Below are 15,662 nucleotides of genomic sequence, written 5' to 3' on the forward strand. Positions count from 1 at the left end.
AAAGGAAGAAGTGATTGATGGATTGTGTTCATCTTCTAAAGGATGTTAATTGTGTAGTAAGTGAGAGCTCTGAGAGGTACCAATTTACTTTTTATTGTTTTTATGACCTACCAAGTCTCTTGGTCTAGTAGTTGTCTATATCTTGATGCGATTAGGTTATTTCCTAATTTTTGACTTCCAAATAAATGAAATAGATTAAGCGTGACCGGTTTACCAATATTATCATCTTGGGTTGCAACGATTTTTTTTTTTCCTTCCTAGTATGTAGATATTTATCTTTTTCTCCCGCTTGCGGTGATGAGTTTCTAGAGAAGGAACATCTTTGGTTTACCATCCGTTTGTTTAGTCTATTGTTTGTGTATAATGATTTTTCTTGCTGTTCTCTTTCCCTGTAGTACCTCTGTGAGGTTTTACAGGAAAAAGGATGGGTGTCATCTATAATGCAACTTGTCTGACATTGTTTCTTGCTATAGATCCCACATCTTCTAGAGCTCAAAGATAAATCATAAATGCAAAGTGGAACTGCATACCCGTTTTTTAGTTTGATGGGTTGGAGTTGCAGAGACACCCAAACCTGTAGGATCACATGGTAAGTTTAGTCTCGATTCCTTAATATGCTAGTATATGTGGAAAAACATAAGGAGTCAAAAGTCAAATAGGGATCATGTTTTTGTATTCATTTTTTATGATTTTCCTCTTTGTAAGATCTCCTTCTATATCTATCAATATTTTTTTATGATTAAATCGGCATGTGTTGTGTGGCTCTGTTTTCCTGCAAAATCGAGCTCTATAGTCTTAATAGAGCACGATTCTTAGGTACTAAAACGTGTTCTTAACTTCTTATGCCTTATGGAAAAGACCACACCATAGTAGAACCAGTCCAAAATTTGATTAAAAAGGGTGCTCTATTACAATTGACCACAGTTTAAAAATGTGTTCTATCGACCTTTATGTAGTAGTGCAGAGTTCTTTGGTGCTATCGACCTCGATCATTTCTGTATTTCTTGCTAGAACCCAATTATGAGGATCCTCTTAATCATGATGCAGCTACAGTCTTGAGGGACAACCCAAATGTTAGAAGGGCAATGAGTGGTGGGTATGTAGGATAGACACGCTTCATCCGGTGCACGTGTTTAGCAATAGTCAGTTCCCATTTTCCTGTGTTTCAAGGTCTAAATGCTGTAAAAATGGTTAAAGGTCAACTTTTGGGTTTCTTTTTGCATTCATGGCCCTGTGAATTTCTTCAGAAAAATTTATGGGAGAAAGATGTGTATGTATACTAGTGTAACTTCAAACTTATTTGTGATGTTGGTTGGAAAGACTGTTCTTATGTCAAACAAGGATCCGTTCAGAGAATGACATACGTTATTGCATCATTTCAATCTTTTAGTCCATTCTCATACAACAAGATCAAAACTATTTCTTTGCATTTTGAAATTGTACTTTTTTGAGCACGCAAGTCAATCTAAAATCCTATTTTCCGAGTCATGGAACAAAGTGGGTGACAAATTCACAATGACCATAAAATTCAGCTTTGGTGTGCATCTTTGTAAAGCGTTATGGCAAAGACATTCAGTAAGAAATACGTCGTAAAAACCTGATTTTATGTTTTGTCTCGTATTGGGAGTAGGTATAAATAGCAGCACGGAAGGGAGGCAATAATTGTGTATTAGGACACAATATTCTTTTCCAATATTCTTGCATAGTTGGTGAACAAGCAATCAAGAACTTGCATCTAGCAATAAGCGAACAAGCAAATAAGCTAGGATGCATATCATCCATCGCAACTAAAGACACAAAATGTGTAACCATAGCTCTAATATAAGACTTTTGCCCTGATCCCGAGCAACCAAGGACCTAACATAAATTCTTTTGATCCCATAATATAAAGATGACAGTATCTTTAATCAACAACAAGGATGCTAGTCATTAAGTCGGTTTATTATATTTCAATTTACAACTCTGCCTCACAAGTCACAAGTTACAAAAACTAAAAAAAATTCCATCAGTGGTTTGCTAAACACCTTTACAACAATTACCCCGAGAGCAGGTAAAGCAAACTCTTAAGCAGAAAAAGAAAACGAAGAAGAAAAGAAACTTGAACATAAAATTCTGCCATTAACAACTCGTCTACAAAAGAGGCTTTTCCAGTGGAAAGAAAGAATCACCTCATATCATGAATACTCTCTTGCTCTTTCAAACTTGCCAGTCGAGCACTCTCATGGTCTCGTTTATATGTAAGATACAATGGGCTATAAAACAGGCTGCACAAGCCAAATGGCAGGGCCATCACAGAGAAAAGACCTCTTGAAAGTGCAAAAGCCTCCTGTTTGGACCCAAACAGTGGATTCACAAACTTTGGATCATACCCATAAATCTTCTCTGAAAGAATCCTAACTATGGGGGCTGCAAATGATGAGAAGGATCCTTCGAAGGCACGATCAAATGCATATATCATCGTCCGATGCTTAGTAGGAACCACCTCAGCGAAGATTGGATTATTTGCACAAGTGGCACACCAACTAATCATAAGTCCCATGAAGAAGAGGGTTTGGCAGCGGTGAACCAGCTATTTATTTATTGTGCGTGGAATAACAATCGGAAGGAACCATGAAAATGGTATGCCCATGAAGGTACTAAACTGGGCACACATGATGCGATTCGAGTGTGGATAAATGCGAGACATCTTATCTGCTATTACTCCACCAAGAAAAGATCCCATAGCACATCCAATTGCGAACAAGCGGAGGAGGAGGCCACATTGTTATTGTTAAAGCCCCGCAATTAGTAAAACGTAATATTTTTCGTTTGGATTAACGGTACAAACTATTAGTTCAAACCAAATTGTAAAGACCCTACTTATTTGAATTTACATCTATGCTCACCAATTAGTTCGAACCGCATTATAAAAAGAACACCATGGCAGTCCACGGTAGTGACCCAACAATGCCTTGCAAGACAATAATCTGAAAGGTTTGCACTCTTATTACAACTTTCATGGCTATCCAGGAATCCATCCAAACGGATGGTGAACCAAAGATGTTCCTTCTCTAGAAACTCATCACCGCAAGCGGAAGAAAAAGATAAATATCTACATACTAGGAAGGAAAAAAAAAAAATCGTTGCAACCCAAGATGATAATATTGGTAAACTGGTCCTGATAATCTGTTTCATTTATTTGGAAGTCAAAAATTAGGAAATAACCTCTTGCATCAAGATATAGACAACTACTAGACCAAGAGACTTGGTAGGTCATAAAACAATAAAAGTAAACCGGGTACCTCTCAGAGCTCTCACTTACTACACAATTAACATCCTTTAGAAGATGAACACAATCCATCAATCACTTCTTCCTTTTCTTACTCCCCGAGAAATCACCTTTATCGAACCCTTTAAACTCATTTGTTGTGTTTCGCTTCTTCATACTGTTAAAGGAGACGAGGAGAGAAAGTGAGGGTTTTTCAATTCTTTTTCTATTTGACAAGTTTGTTGGAGGATGCGAGACGGAGAAGTACACATGCCAGATTCGAATCTTTGTTTGATTTTGTGTTGGAGGTGTTGGTTTGGGCATTTGGAGCAAATTGGGGAGAGAGAAGGAGAGAGAAAACCCTTCGCAAGATTATCGACTTTTATATTGAGTTATTTTGATTTTCAGAACTCTAAAAATATCCGAGGGCTGAAATTTCGTTTATTGGAAACAGATCGGTGGATTAGATCGACTGTGCCTAGAATGTGGCTACAGTGACTGTGCCTCTATCCCACCATATATATATATATATATATATATATATACGGTTTGGCTAGGGAAACATGAGTTTCCGAAACTGCCAAAAATAGCCGTTAGATCCAAACCATCCTGAATCAAGATTAAAAAAATGAAATTTTGAAATTAACCTCACAAAATACGAAACAAAATTTCGAAAACTCAAAATTTTCGTAAACTTACAGAAACAAACTCACGAAGGGTTTTGAATTGGGCATTTTCATATCACTGAAAATTAAACCATTTTTATATCACCGAAAATTAAATAAATAACAAACAAACTCAACAAAAGAAGGAAGGACGAAACTAATTACGAGTTTTTTTTTTTCCAAAAATGAAGGTAATTTAGATTAAGTTTATAACTTTGATTAAGTTTGAGTTTTCCCTTGCTAGCTAGCATTTGAACTCGAACCCAAAATTTAGAAAGGGAGTTAATGGGAGATAGTGTAAGAATAAGTGTCGACAAGGACATAGTTGTTGGGTCTTCGTCGAATAAATCACCGGATAGACTAGTTGCTCCGTTTGTAGGTATGGTTTTCAGTAGTGTTGACGATGCAAATACTTACTACAAACAATATAGTCAACAAGAGGGATTTGAGACCCGTGTTCGGTCGACAAAATGGAAAAAAGGCGGTGTGGATTTTGTTACGGGATGTTTAATAGTTTGTTCACGTGAAGGGGTCCATAACAAGAGAGAAGTGGGAGAAATGGGTGTTTCTAGAAATACTAGCACTGTCAAGTGTAGTTGCCTCGCTAGAATGTGTGTTACAAAAAGAAAACATGAATATATATACTATGTAAGTAACGATAATGACCATAGTCACGGTTTGGTTAGTCCAAAGAAAGAGAAAATGCATGAGATCGAACAAAAATATGGCGCGAAGAAGTTTCTTGAGATTTTTGGTGAACAAGGTTTACCCTGCCGGTAAAGTTAAATTTGTTTTTAGTGGGGAAGAAGTTGGGTTTACAAATAAGGATTGTTGGAACCATCACTATAGTTTGACTAGAAAGATGTCTAAAGAAAGTGATGCAACTGCCGTGCTTAAATATTTTATGCAGAAGAGTGCCGAGAATCTCCAGTTTTACTATGCTATTGATCTAGATCAAAATGGGACAGCAGTAAACTTTTTCTGGGTTGATGGGAGGTCTCGAGTGCAGTATGAGTATTTCGGGGATGTTGTCTCTTTTGATACCACATATCGTACAAATGCATACTCTATGCCTTTTGCCCCTTTTACTGGAGTCAATCGTCATATGCAGTCGATTCAGTTTGGTTGTGCACTGTTACTTGATGAGACAGAAGATACATTCATATGGTTGTTTAAGGCCTGGCTTGCAACCATGGGTGGTCGTGCGCCAACTGCAATCATCACTGACCAGGATAGAGCGATGACTGCAACCATTGCAAAAGTGTTCCCTGATACTCGTCATCGTTACTGTCTTTGGCATATTATGCAGAAATTTCAAGAGAAGTCATCCTTTACTAAAATTGAGACACGGTGGCCCGACTTGAAAAACACTATTTCTTACTCGTATAAGATTGCTGATTTTGAAAGAGGATGGTGTACAATAATAGAGAAGAATGAGTTGTCCGCAAATCCTTGGTTGATAGAAATGTATAATATCGCGGGAGAAATGGGTTCTTTGTTATCTCGGTGACACATTTTTCTTTGGTATGCATAATTTGGGAGGAGTGAATCGATGAATTCTCATTATGACCAATTCGTAAATTCGAAAGCACTATCTTTGATGGAGTTTGTATATGGTAATGAGAGATCTTTAGCTTTGATTGCTAGGAATGAAAGAGATGCCGATTATCGCGACCGAGCATAGTTCATTTAATTGTGGCTAAAGATGCTTTCCTCCTTATGCATGCTTTGCGAAGGTGCATGCGATTAATGCATTCAATAAATTTAAGGAGCAATTAGAGAAGGCAAAGATGGAGTACAAAATTGATGGGGACGAGATTGTCAACAATGGAACCGAAGCTACATGGTGAAATTCGAGGAGACCTGCGAGAAGAAGTCCGTTTGGAAAGTAAGTTTCAATAGAAGAACCTTAGAGGGAGACTCTGAATGTAAGTATTTTCAGTTTATGGGGTTACTTTGTGGTCACATGTTAAAGATTTTTCAGTGTTACGAAATCGAAGAGATTCTAGGGCATTTTCTTTTGAAGCGGTGGATGCAAAAGGCAAACACGTATAGAGCGGAGTTTCATACTGGATTAGTGGTCGGCCATGAAAACCATGAACTTTTGAGAGTGGCTCATTGTATCAAGGTTACTTCTCAAGTGGCTTACGATGCGGGGAGTAGTGTTGATGCTTATCCATATTTTATAGAAAAGATGGATGAAATGGCTAAGCATGTCTCAACGTTGAATATAGCTTCGAACGAAGGAGACGAAGATAATGAAGATGATCTAGTTGAAGAGTCTTTCGTTGATACCTCACAGGTTATGATTGTGATATTAATGTTTAATTTGATATAGGTTTAGTGTTTTGTTATTTGATTTATTATAATGTTTAATTTGATATAATTTTTATTTTTATTTTATTTTGACTTTCAAATCTTTATTTCAAATATTGATTTTGAATCTCAACATTTCTCAAACAAAAGGGAGGAAGAAGAAAGCGGAGAGATGGATATCCCCTAGAGAGATAACCCTAAACAATCCAGAAAGAATGTGTAGAAATTGTGGAAATATTGCTAACCATGACTCGAGAAATTGTCCGGAGAAAAATAAGACGTAATTTGTGAAATGTAAGTATTTTTGGTTGCTAGATTGTTTGGTTTTTTGGTTAATACGTAATCTATGATATGTTAGAGGGGTGCACATGCTTTGTACATTTTGGTATTTTCCTGACCCTCTACTTGATATATGAAAGTGATTATGATGTGGTTGTTCATACCTATTTGGGGTATGAACAATCCGCTATTACCCCAATATGAGCTATGAACACTCATTATTCATATGAACAATCATTGATGATGTAGTAGCCAATGAACTTGGCATATGTGATGAAGTCTGAGTTGCCAATGCATAATATGTCAATGAACTTGGCATATGTCAATGAACTGGAAAAGCGGGTAACAAAGTCGGAAAGATGGACGCGACCATATTTGATTGGAAACATCAAAATAAGCATAACTCACTGCTTTGCCATGGGCACCACCCTCTCGGGCCCTAAATCCATCGTTTAGGCCTTCAAAATCACGTTTTTGCCGTTTTAGAAATTTTTGTTTTTGCTATATCTTTTGATAGGAGAGTCCGTTTTCAATTTGGTCAGTTGGGTTAGTTTTATTTTGATTAGTAGTTTCTTAATATGTGGTTATCCCAAAACTTTTTATTTTTGGAAAATTTTGAGTTTTGTTGTAATTAGGGCATTTCGCCTATATAAAGGCTGGTAGTCTGTATTATTAGGGTTTTTTCAGTTTTGGTTTGAGTTAATAATATTAAGAATTACTTCTCTTGTTTCCATTGTTTGGTATTCCTTGTGTGTGAATCAACAAACCTTGAAGCCATTAATCCCTGGTATTTCACAAGAAATCAACAGGCTTTAGTGTAGGTTGTGAAAATCTGCAACTTATAAGTTCTTTCCTACATCAATTGTTCTTACTTATCATACATTATGTGATGTATGAACAGTATGAACACTTGTTGGAGTATGAACACTCATTGTTCATACCTATTGTAAAGTATGAGCAATGATTGTTCATACCTACTAGAGTATGAACAATGGATGTTCATAGCTCATGACTATGAACAATGATTGTTCATAGTCTAATTGTGGTATGAACAAAGAATATTCATAGCTCATGACTATGAACATTGAGTGTTCATAGCTACCGAACTATAAACAATCACTGTTCATAGTCCAATTGTGATATGAACAAAAAATGTTCATAGCTCATGACTATGAACAATCATTGTTCGATCATAGTCCAATTATGGTATGAACAAAGAATATTCATAGCTCATGACTATGAACATTGATTGTTCATAGTACGTACAATATTCAATTCAACTGGTATATTTACGCTAGACCTCTGTGTATTAGTGTGTTAGTCTCATGGTTTACAATTTGGAGTAATTTCGGTGGAAGGAACACAGTTGATGAAGCATGGTGACAACCGACAAAAATAATGAAGCATGGTGAACCTTGGGTTGATCTAAAAATGGAAGGCTCTATAGAGCAAGCTGCAGAATTCTTCCAAGCGGCATATGAGCTAAGCTTAAGCAATATGCTCCTGTTCTGAAGTATTTGTGAACATTATATGAAGGCACTGAATGGTAGAACAGTCCACAACAAATGTGATGACAATGAGAATGCGTTGTATCTTTGTGTGGATAGATGAGGCATTGTTTTACTACTAATAAGTTTAATCGAATTTGGACTTGTTAGGTTGATGACAAGCCGGTCTTGTTTCCATGATTATGTATATTAGCTCCTTCGATTTTTACAGTAGCAACATCAGCTGTTTTGGTAAGATCCACTACTGTGTAAACATGGGAACAAAGGAAATTAAATGAAAACATTTTGTCAGAGAAAAGAACCATGGCAGAGAATGGACGAACTACACCACATTATACAAAAGAAAAATGGTCTCTCTTGGTTAAAACTCTGACAACGCCACATTATACAAAAGAAAAATGCTCTCTCTTAGACAAACTACACCACATTAAAACTCTGACAACGCCAAAATTAAAACTCTGTAAGACTAGGTTGAATTGTTGAGTTTTAACTAGCATTTTCGGTGAACTCTGTCAGAGTTTTAACTAGCATCTCTCTATAAAAGAATAACAAGCCCAGCTCTCTGTCAGAGTTTTAACAAGCCCAGCTCAATAAGCTAAAACTGATCAGAACAAGTTCTATTAGAGAATTTGCTCTCAAGCAGGGGCTGAAGAAATAAAATCTGTCATAGTTTTGCTCATCAACTTAGAAAATAAAATCTTAAACCAAAACAAATGATGAAGAGATAATATACTTTCCATCTGATCTATTTCACACTTGTAAGAAATACATGTTCAATCAACATGCACAGTGATAAATACAACAAAAGTGATGAAACTATATTTGTTATACAGGACCACACAAGAAAACCTCTTACATTGATCAATCTCACCTTGACACTAGTTTCACAATATTAATGGTAAGCACATTAGGAATGAGTCCTATAACATGCCCCTTCAGTGACTTTGATGTACATACAGGAACTTCTGCAAAGCTCCATCCTCTATGAGCAAGGAAACATCTTCATTTAGTATCGCAGAGATTGAGCACTCGGTAGCTTTCCTACCTTTGTCTTCTATGTCTGATCCAAAATCTTTCATCCAAGAAGAACTTGAGAAATAGTCTTCTTGGATATAAAAACTCCTCAACCGTTGCTGGTCGAATGCCTGAATTCCAAACCTTATCAGGAAAACGAAGATGCTTTCTAATTCCTGTCAGTACCTTTTGTGGAGATTAGGGATTTCCAATTCCTGTCATTTGCATATAAGATCACATCAAAGATCTTAACAATCCATTCAGATCCATAACTATAAGTCTCATTCATTAATTGAAAAACTGCAACTGCTTGATCCAGCTAACTCAGCAATGCGAAATCTCTCTCACCATATGACAACAAATTCTGTTAAGGGAAGCACTTGCACTACTTGATTTCCATATATAAATGGTACTAAGATTCTCCAAGCAGATAGAGACGCCAACCACTACTTCCTTCACTCTCAGCCACCTTGAACCTAACTGCAGCAAATCAACCAAAGCGTGCTCTATTCCTCCTTCCACATACTTCCTATGCAAATTCAAAAGCCATCTATAAATACCCCTTAGTCCAGCACTCCCACTTGACGTAAGCCTAACACTTCCTTTTTCGCAAACCTTTTAACTACTGAAGCACTAAAATATCGTAATATTTAAACTGCAACAAACAAACAAACCCCTAAATCTCAAATTTTCCAAAACATCAAATTTCAAATATGCCACAGGAAATCCATTAGAGAAAAGAAGCTATTTAATTGTGGAGATATTGAAATCCATCAGGAAATATGCAACTGTGGAGATATTGAAATCAAATAATTATGTTGAAATCGAGCTGCAACTGTGGAGATATTGAAATCAAATAATTATGTTGAGCAAATTACCTTCTTTTTTAGTTGAAATTGAGAAATTGAGATGTTTGTTGTTTGTTGAGTTTGTTGTTTGAAAATGAACCCAATTCTTTACCCATCGTGAGTTTGTTTATGTGAGTTTACGAAAATTTCGAGTTTTTGTATTTTGTTTTGTATTTTGTGAGGCTAATTCCGAAATATCATTTTTTAATCTTGTTTCATGATTGTTTGGATCCAACTACTACTTTTGGCTATTTTTTTTTGTTGTCTCGGAAACTTATGTCTATAATGACACTCTTATTCTGCCACTCTAATCTCACACTCCTCATGGTCCCTCAGATCTCATCCTGAGATGTCTTACAAAAAGGGTATAATGGTAATTATAGTGTTTCTCTCCCAAATTTCCTCTCTCTCTCCTCACTATAGAGAATCTTCAAAAATCAAAACCCAAAATCAACAATAGCTATCGTTCATAACCCAAAATCAAACCCAAAATTTTGAAACCCACAAATTGATTCACAAATTTGCCTCTTCAAAAATTGAAACCCAAAATCAAATAACCCAAAATCATGGTGCATGCTAACGTTTACCGCAACTGTAAATCTCTTTCACTCTTTTATTTTCATGAGATTTATTATTATTGTTTGTTTCGTTTTTATGATAATCATGCTTTGATCTGATCTAATCTTAGTAGTTTATGGGTTGTTTAGATTTGGCAGTGTCTGGTCGTGGCAGTGCCTTTGGGGAGTTCAAGTATGTTGGTGATCATTGATCAGGCAAAATTGTTGTTGAACTGAATGGTAGACTGAACAAGTGTGGAGTTATCAACCCTCATTTTGATGTGGAGTTAACAAGCTTAGAAAGTGAGAAACTGAAAACTCAAAGCTTTAGTTTCTCAAGCACACCAAGCACTATGTGAAACTAAAATATTGTATATCTAATGTCTAATAGTTAAAACTGAAATTTGGTAGGCATGGAGGGTGTGATATCAGTGTTTAGGAGCAGGACATTGCGATTGCATACAACTCGTAGTTGGGATTTTTTAGGTCTTAGATTGGAACAGGGCAAAGTGACTTCAGTAGCCATGAAGACAAACAAAGCGTCTCCAATGTAGCTAGTTGAACTGTTGCAGGCCTTGTGAACTAATGCATGCCTTATTTGACACGGGTCTTTCAGGTGATGATATCAGTGTGGCTTGTTGAATTGCTGCAGGCCTTGTGATTTGAGTTACTGGTGCTTGGACCACTTCTGAAGATTGGCTAGTAGCAACTGGCCTTGTACAAGTTGCAAAAACTCATTTGGCCTTGAGAAATGAGCTCCATTTCAATTGTAAATGAAATCCGCAATAGTATTGATAGAAGGACGTATGTGTCTGAGAATTTACTTGTAAAGAATTTGGGTGGCATAAGTTTCTCAATAACCCGGATGATCTTCTGACAGTGCTCGAAACAATGTCTATAATATTGACAATTCACTAGTGATTTGATTTTGTGGAATTAGTAGGGATTTTATGAGTCAGTAGATACAAATAAAGGAAAAGATGCCCGAAACTTCAAAACTTAGTAACAATAATTCATTAGAGTTGTCAAACTTATTACTTCGATGGAAAACTAATTTTACGATGCTTGCTGACGGTTTGTTCAGTCATAATCAATGGAATGACCTTAAACTTGTCAGAGAGCTACTTATCAGAGAAAGTTTGTATCCTGATGTAACAGTTATCCAATGCATATGAAATCAACAATCAACCTGTCATATTGATGACAAATCACTACTACAGAAAATGTCATATACCACTGTTTTTAAGAGTGGTAAAAAGGCTTTTACCACTATTTCTAAACCGTGTATCAGCTGGGGTGGTAAATACTTTTATCAGAACCGTGGTATAAACTTGTACCTATTAACTACGGTTTCGTATAACACCATGGTAATAAGTTTTTAAAAACCGTGGTATATGACTATTACAAAGTATTGATATTTGAGAAACCGTGGTATAAAGTCACCATGTTCGCCACAGTTATTCCAAAACCGTGGTATATAATATTTTTTATTTAAAAAAAATTCCTGATTATTTAAATATTCCAAATCACCTAATAACTTCACAAAATTATTCACATCATATTCCACTTCATCACATATTCAAAACACCATGGTCTACCATATGACTAATTCTAAACACGATCCAAAAACACAATCCATTCCTAATCCAAAATCCAAAATCTAATCAATGCTAAAATATATAATATGTAACCTCCAAACCAACTTATTCCATCTTGTTATGTATTCCAAATTCGATCTATTGCAATGAGCGAAAGAACTACAAAAGAAAAAAAAATGTAAATCTCTATAACTTCACCAAGGACATTCTCCTTTGTGTTGGCCTTCTCGTCCCAAGAACATTCATCAAAGAATAAGCAAAGTTTGATCACCCTATAAAAAAATAGTTGTGATTAAAAAATAAAGAAAATTATCAAGATCAAGACAATTAAGAATGAGTGGCATATATTCATTCAAGGAATTTAGCCCTATGGACTCTTTAACAAGCAAGCTTACAAAGAAAAAGAAAATGCAACATTTGGCAACCTTCTAAAATATAAAGTCGGTGAAGGCATGATATGAATAAATATGATTTAAGTATATAGAACCCAGATAATATAAGCACAAAGAACGTAACCCGGATAATACCTTAACAAATAGCAGTGATAATCATCAGATTGGAGAGCATAAAGTTCTTTTGTTTTTTTGGTCTTCTTGAATTAATAACACACCCAACGATAACAAAATGATCTATTGAGCTAGGAAAGAACTTGCGCATGTGAAAAGATTAATTTACCGAGCTATTCTAGAAGGTTTTAAAATACTTTAGAAACAAAAGCACCACTTCAACAAACTTAGGACTGTCTGCAAAAATTTCTCTTGCATTTAAGTGTACTAGCAAGACATGGACCCAACACAACCCTAAAAAGCAGGGGAACATAAAAAGTATGAAGTAGTCGATGACCTACTTGTACCAAGTGAAATAAGTATGAATGAAACATGACTTATGTGCATGTGCCTGAGCTTGCTTGGGATTTGCTTACAAAGCTTTAGCTTTTTGTACTCTTACTACATTTGACGTCAATAACAACTTGTCATAAAATTATAAGATCGAATTTTAAAGATGCATAAATACAACAGAGTTATACCACAAAAAGACAAAGGATTCTTTAACTAGTAAGCTATATTACCTTGAAGTCTCCCCTTTGAAACCAATCACAATAAGCATCCCTATCTCCCGCTCCAAGCCAATCGTGAATGGCATCATTGTGCCACTCCATTTTGGAACTCTTATGGTCTAAGTTAAGAAGACACCTGAAACTCATATAAATGCCATATTTAAGTCTTGTATAAACCAAATGAGTTGAGCGAAAAAACAAGCTCACCTCCGTGATCAATACGTAATTTGTTTTCGCAACCAAATTGAAATTATATTATTAAAACCCTAAATGCAGTCCTGTACCATTTCAAACATTAATTACAAGTTGTGATTATTAGACTAGGGCTTTATGGGTAAGTCATAGCATGGCCAGAAAAATTGGATCTAAGACGATCAAAAGGCAAAACAAAAGGATTTATGCGATAGCAAAAATTGAAGCTAACCATCTAAACTGCCGAGCAAAAGAGTAGAAACAATGGACCTTCTGGAAGCCCGCATCAAAGCACTGCTTAATTGTGTGCACACAAAAGATAACACTGAAGACACACATACACTTACATAGAAGTATTATGTCAATCCAGGAATATTAGTAATGCATGCCAGTATACCTGGTGGCCAACATGGCAAGACAAATTACAAGCAGTGTAGCAGGTCAAATAAACATAAGCAATGTTAAAAGTTAGACCGGATGCCTCTTTTGTCATTTAGTTATGAGCTTGAAATGCTTGTGCAGCAGCCACTGCAGCGGTAGCACGTGCCATATGAACCTGACTTAAAGTCCTCATATTACCTTAACAAGTTCCAAACCTTGGCATAGAAGACCAAAAGTGATATGTCTCACAGTTAATAGAAAAATAATTTCAGACTAACCATTTATCTACAGACAACGGCCTTAATTAGCAAACACAACAATGCATGAATACAACTAATAACCAATTTTACCTCATACATGCATTGCAAATCACTTCCTGCAAGAACACTAGAAGGATATGATTATTCCCAAAAAAATAGTTAAACAAAATTGAATTGTGGAAATAGAAGAAACCCAATTTCTATCGTCAACCAAAGTTATAACCATTGAGAGTTCAGCAAAACAGAGATATCCTAGTTTGCATAAGCAAATTAATTACAACACATCTTTCTATAGTTAAAACCCAATTTAACCAAGAAAAAAATAAACAAATAGCAACCAAATTCTGTTTTCCGAGAATTACCATTGTAACAACCTGATTAAAGATACAACACATAGTTAAAACGGTAAGCAACAGTATTACAAATGAAAAGAAAAACGGCGAACAAATGAAAACGCTAAGGAATCATAAACCCACCCAAAGCCAGAAACTAATAAAACTAACACAAAGTACATACACAAGAAAAATACTATCCCAGCCCTATACCTTACTATCACAATGAGACATAGAAACCAAAAGAATGATGGCCAATCCTATAACTACCCAAACAAAACCTAGAATGCAATGAAACTGGATTGGGGAAGAAAATGTTTTATCCTCCTGAACTTGTTAATTTTAACAGTTAAATATGATATATGCAACCTTTAAACTTTGGTTAATTTGCTAGAATACCTCATGTATGCTAGACTTACAAGTATGCCAACCTCCAATCTCACAATTGACATACTTAGCATAAACCACTAACTTCCTGCCATCTCTAAGCCAACCTCCGTCACATTCTTAGTTTTGATATATGCATCAAGCGGAGATCTCTATTGTTGAACGCAGTACAAGACAAACTATAACTCTCTTCTCTCCTGCATTAGATAGTTATAGCTACAGTGATAAGAAATGTGAGACGTTTAATAGACTGCGATACTCGAAATGCCACTCTCGATCAATTTTAACTTTCTACCTTTGTATGAGAGTTTAGTTTTTTAAACAAAAATGAGACCCTGAGATGTATATTGCTGGATAACTAAAAAGGATCTTCTTAATTAATGTCAATCAACCTTCCAAATTTGGACGAGAGTTGGTAATTGACTGAGAGTTGGTAATTGCAGCATAAGGCTTTGGCTAGGCATCCACATACACAATCTATAAAATCACAGGTCTGAGCTTTCAAACTACCATAAATCACCAGCCATGCTTCCAATTTGAACAAGATAAATATAAGAATAACTGACCTGGTTCAATTGGCCGAAGCAAAGCTAATCGACTAGATAGTTCTTACCCTTTTCTCATCCTCCAGCTTTCTCTTTGAAACCGAGATTGGAACACCGTTTGCAATCCTCTTTCTTCTTCCTCGTAGCAATTGAATTTTTTGTTTTGGGTTTTTGATAAGATGGGTGGAAGTTGATACCGTACTGGTGTAGAGATGGGGAGTTAGTGCGTGGCATGTTTACAAATTTTTCGAGTCATGGACACTTGTTTCTAATTTTTGGTCGACTGATTTCATCAACTCGCGAACCCTAGTGGCAGAAATTGGGGAGAGAGAGAAGTGGGAGATGGAGAAGAAGCGTTTTGCTATAGAATAACGAGTTTTTCCCTGTTTTATTTTCTTGTTTTTCTGACTTTTTTTCCAATCATATTTTGGAGAGCTGCTTTGGTCACGGTAGGTGTAATTTTTCCCAAAATATAA

At 35.9% G+C, this 15,662-nt stretch overlaps 1 pseudogene across 1 annotated transcript; it reads right to left on the reverse strand.

Moving 5' to 3' along the window:
- Positions 1 to 1,920: 1,920 nt before the first annotated feature.
- LOC147491962 (uncharacterized) lies at positions 1,921 to 5,194 on the reverse strand (annotated as a pseudogene). The gene is made up of 3 exons (XR_015199430.1): positions 5,141 to 5,194; positions 2,917 to 3,050; positions 1,921 to 2,855 (listed from the first exon to the last, which is right to left on the reverse strand). The product of XR_015199430.1 is annotated as an uncharacterized LOC147491962 (transcript).
- Positions 5,195 to 15,662: the final 10,468 nt, after the last annotated feature.

The sequence above is a fragment of the Coptis chinensis genome, chromosome 6 (genome assembly GCF_015680905.1).
Source record: "Coptis chinensis isolate HL-2020 chromosome 6, ASM1568090v1, whole genome shotgun sequence".
Taxonomy (NCBI): domain Eukaryota; kingdom Viridiplantae; phylum Streptophyta; class Magnoliopsida; order Ranunculales; family Ranunculaceae; genus Coptis; species Coptis chinensis.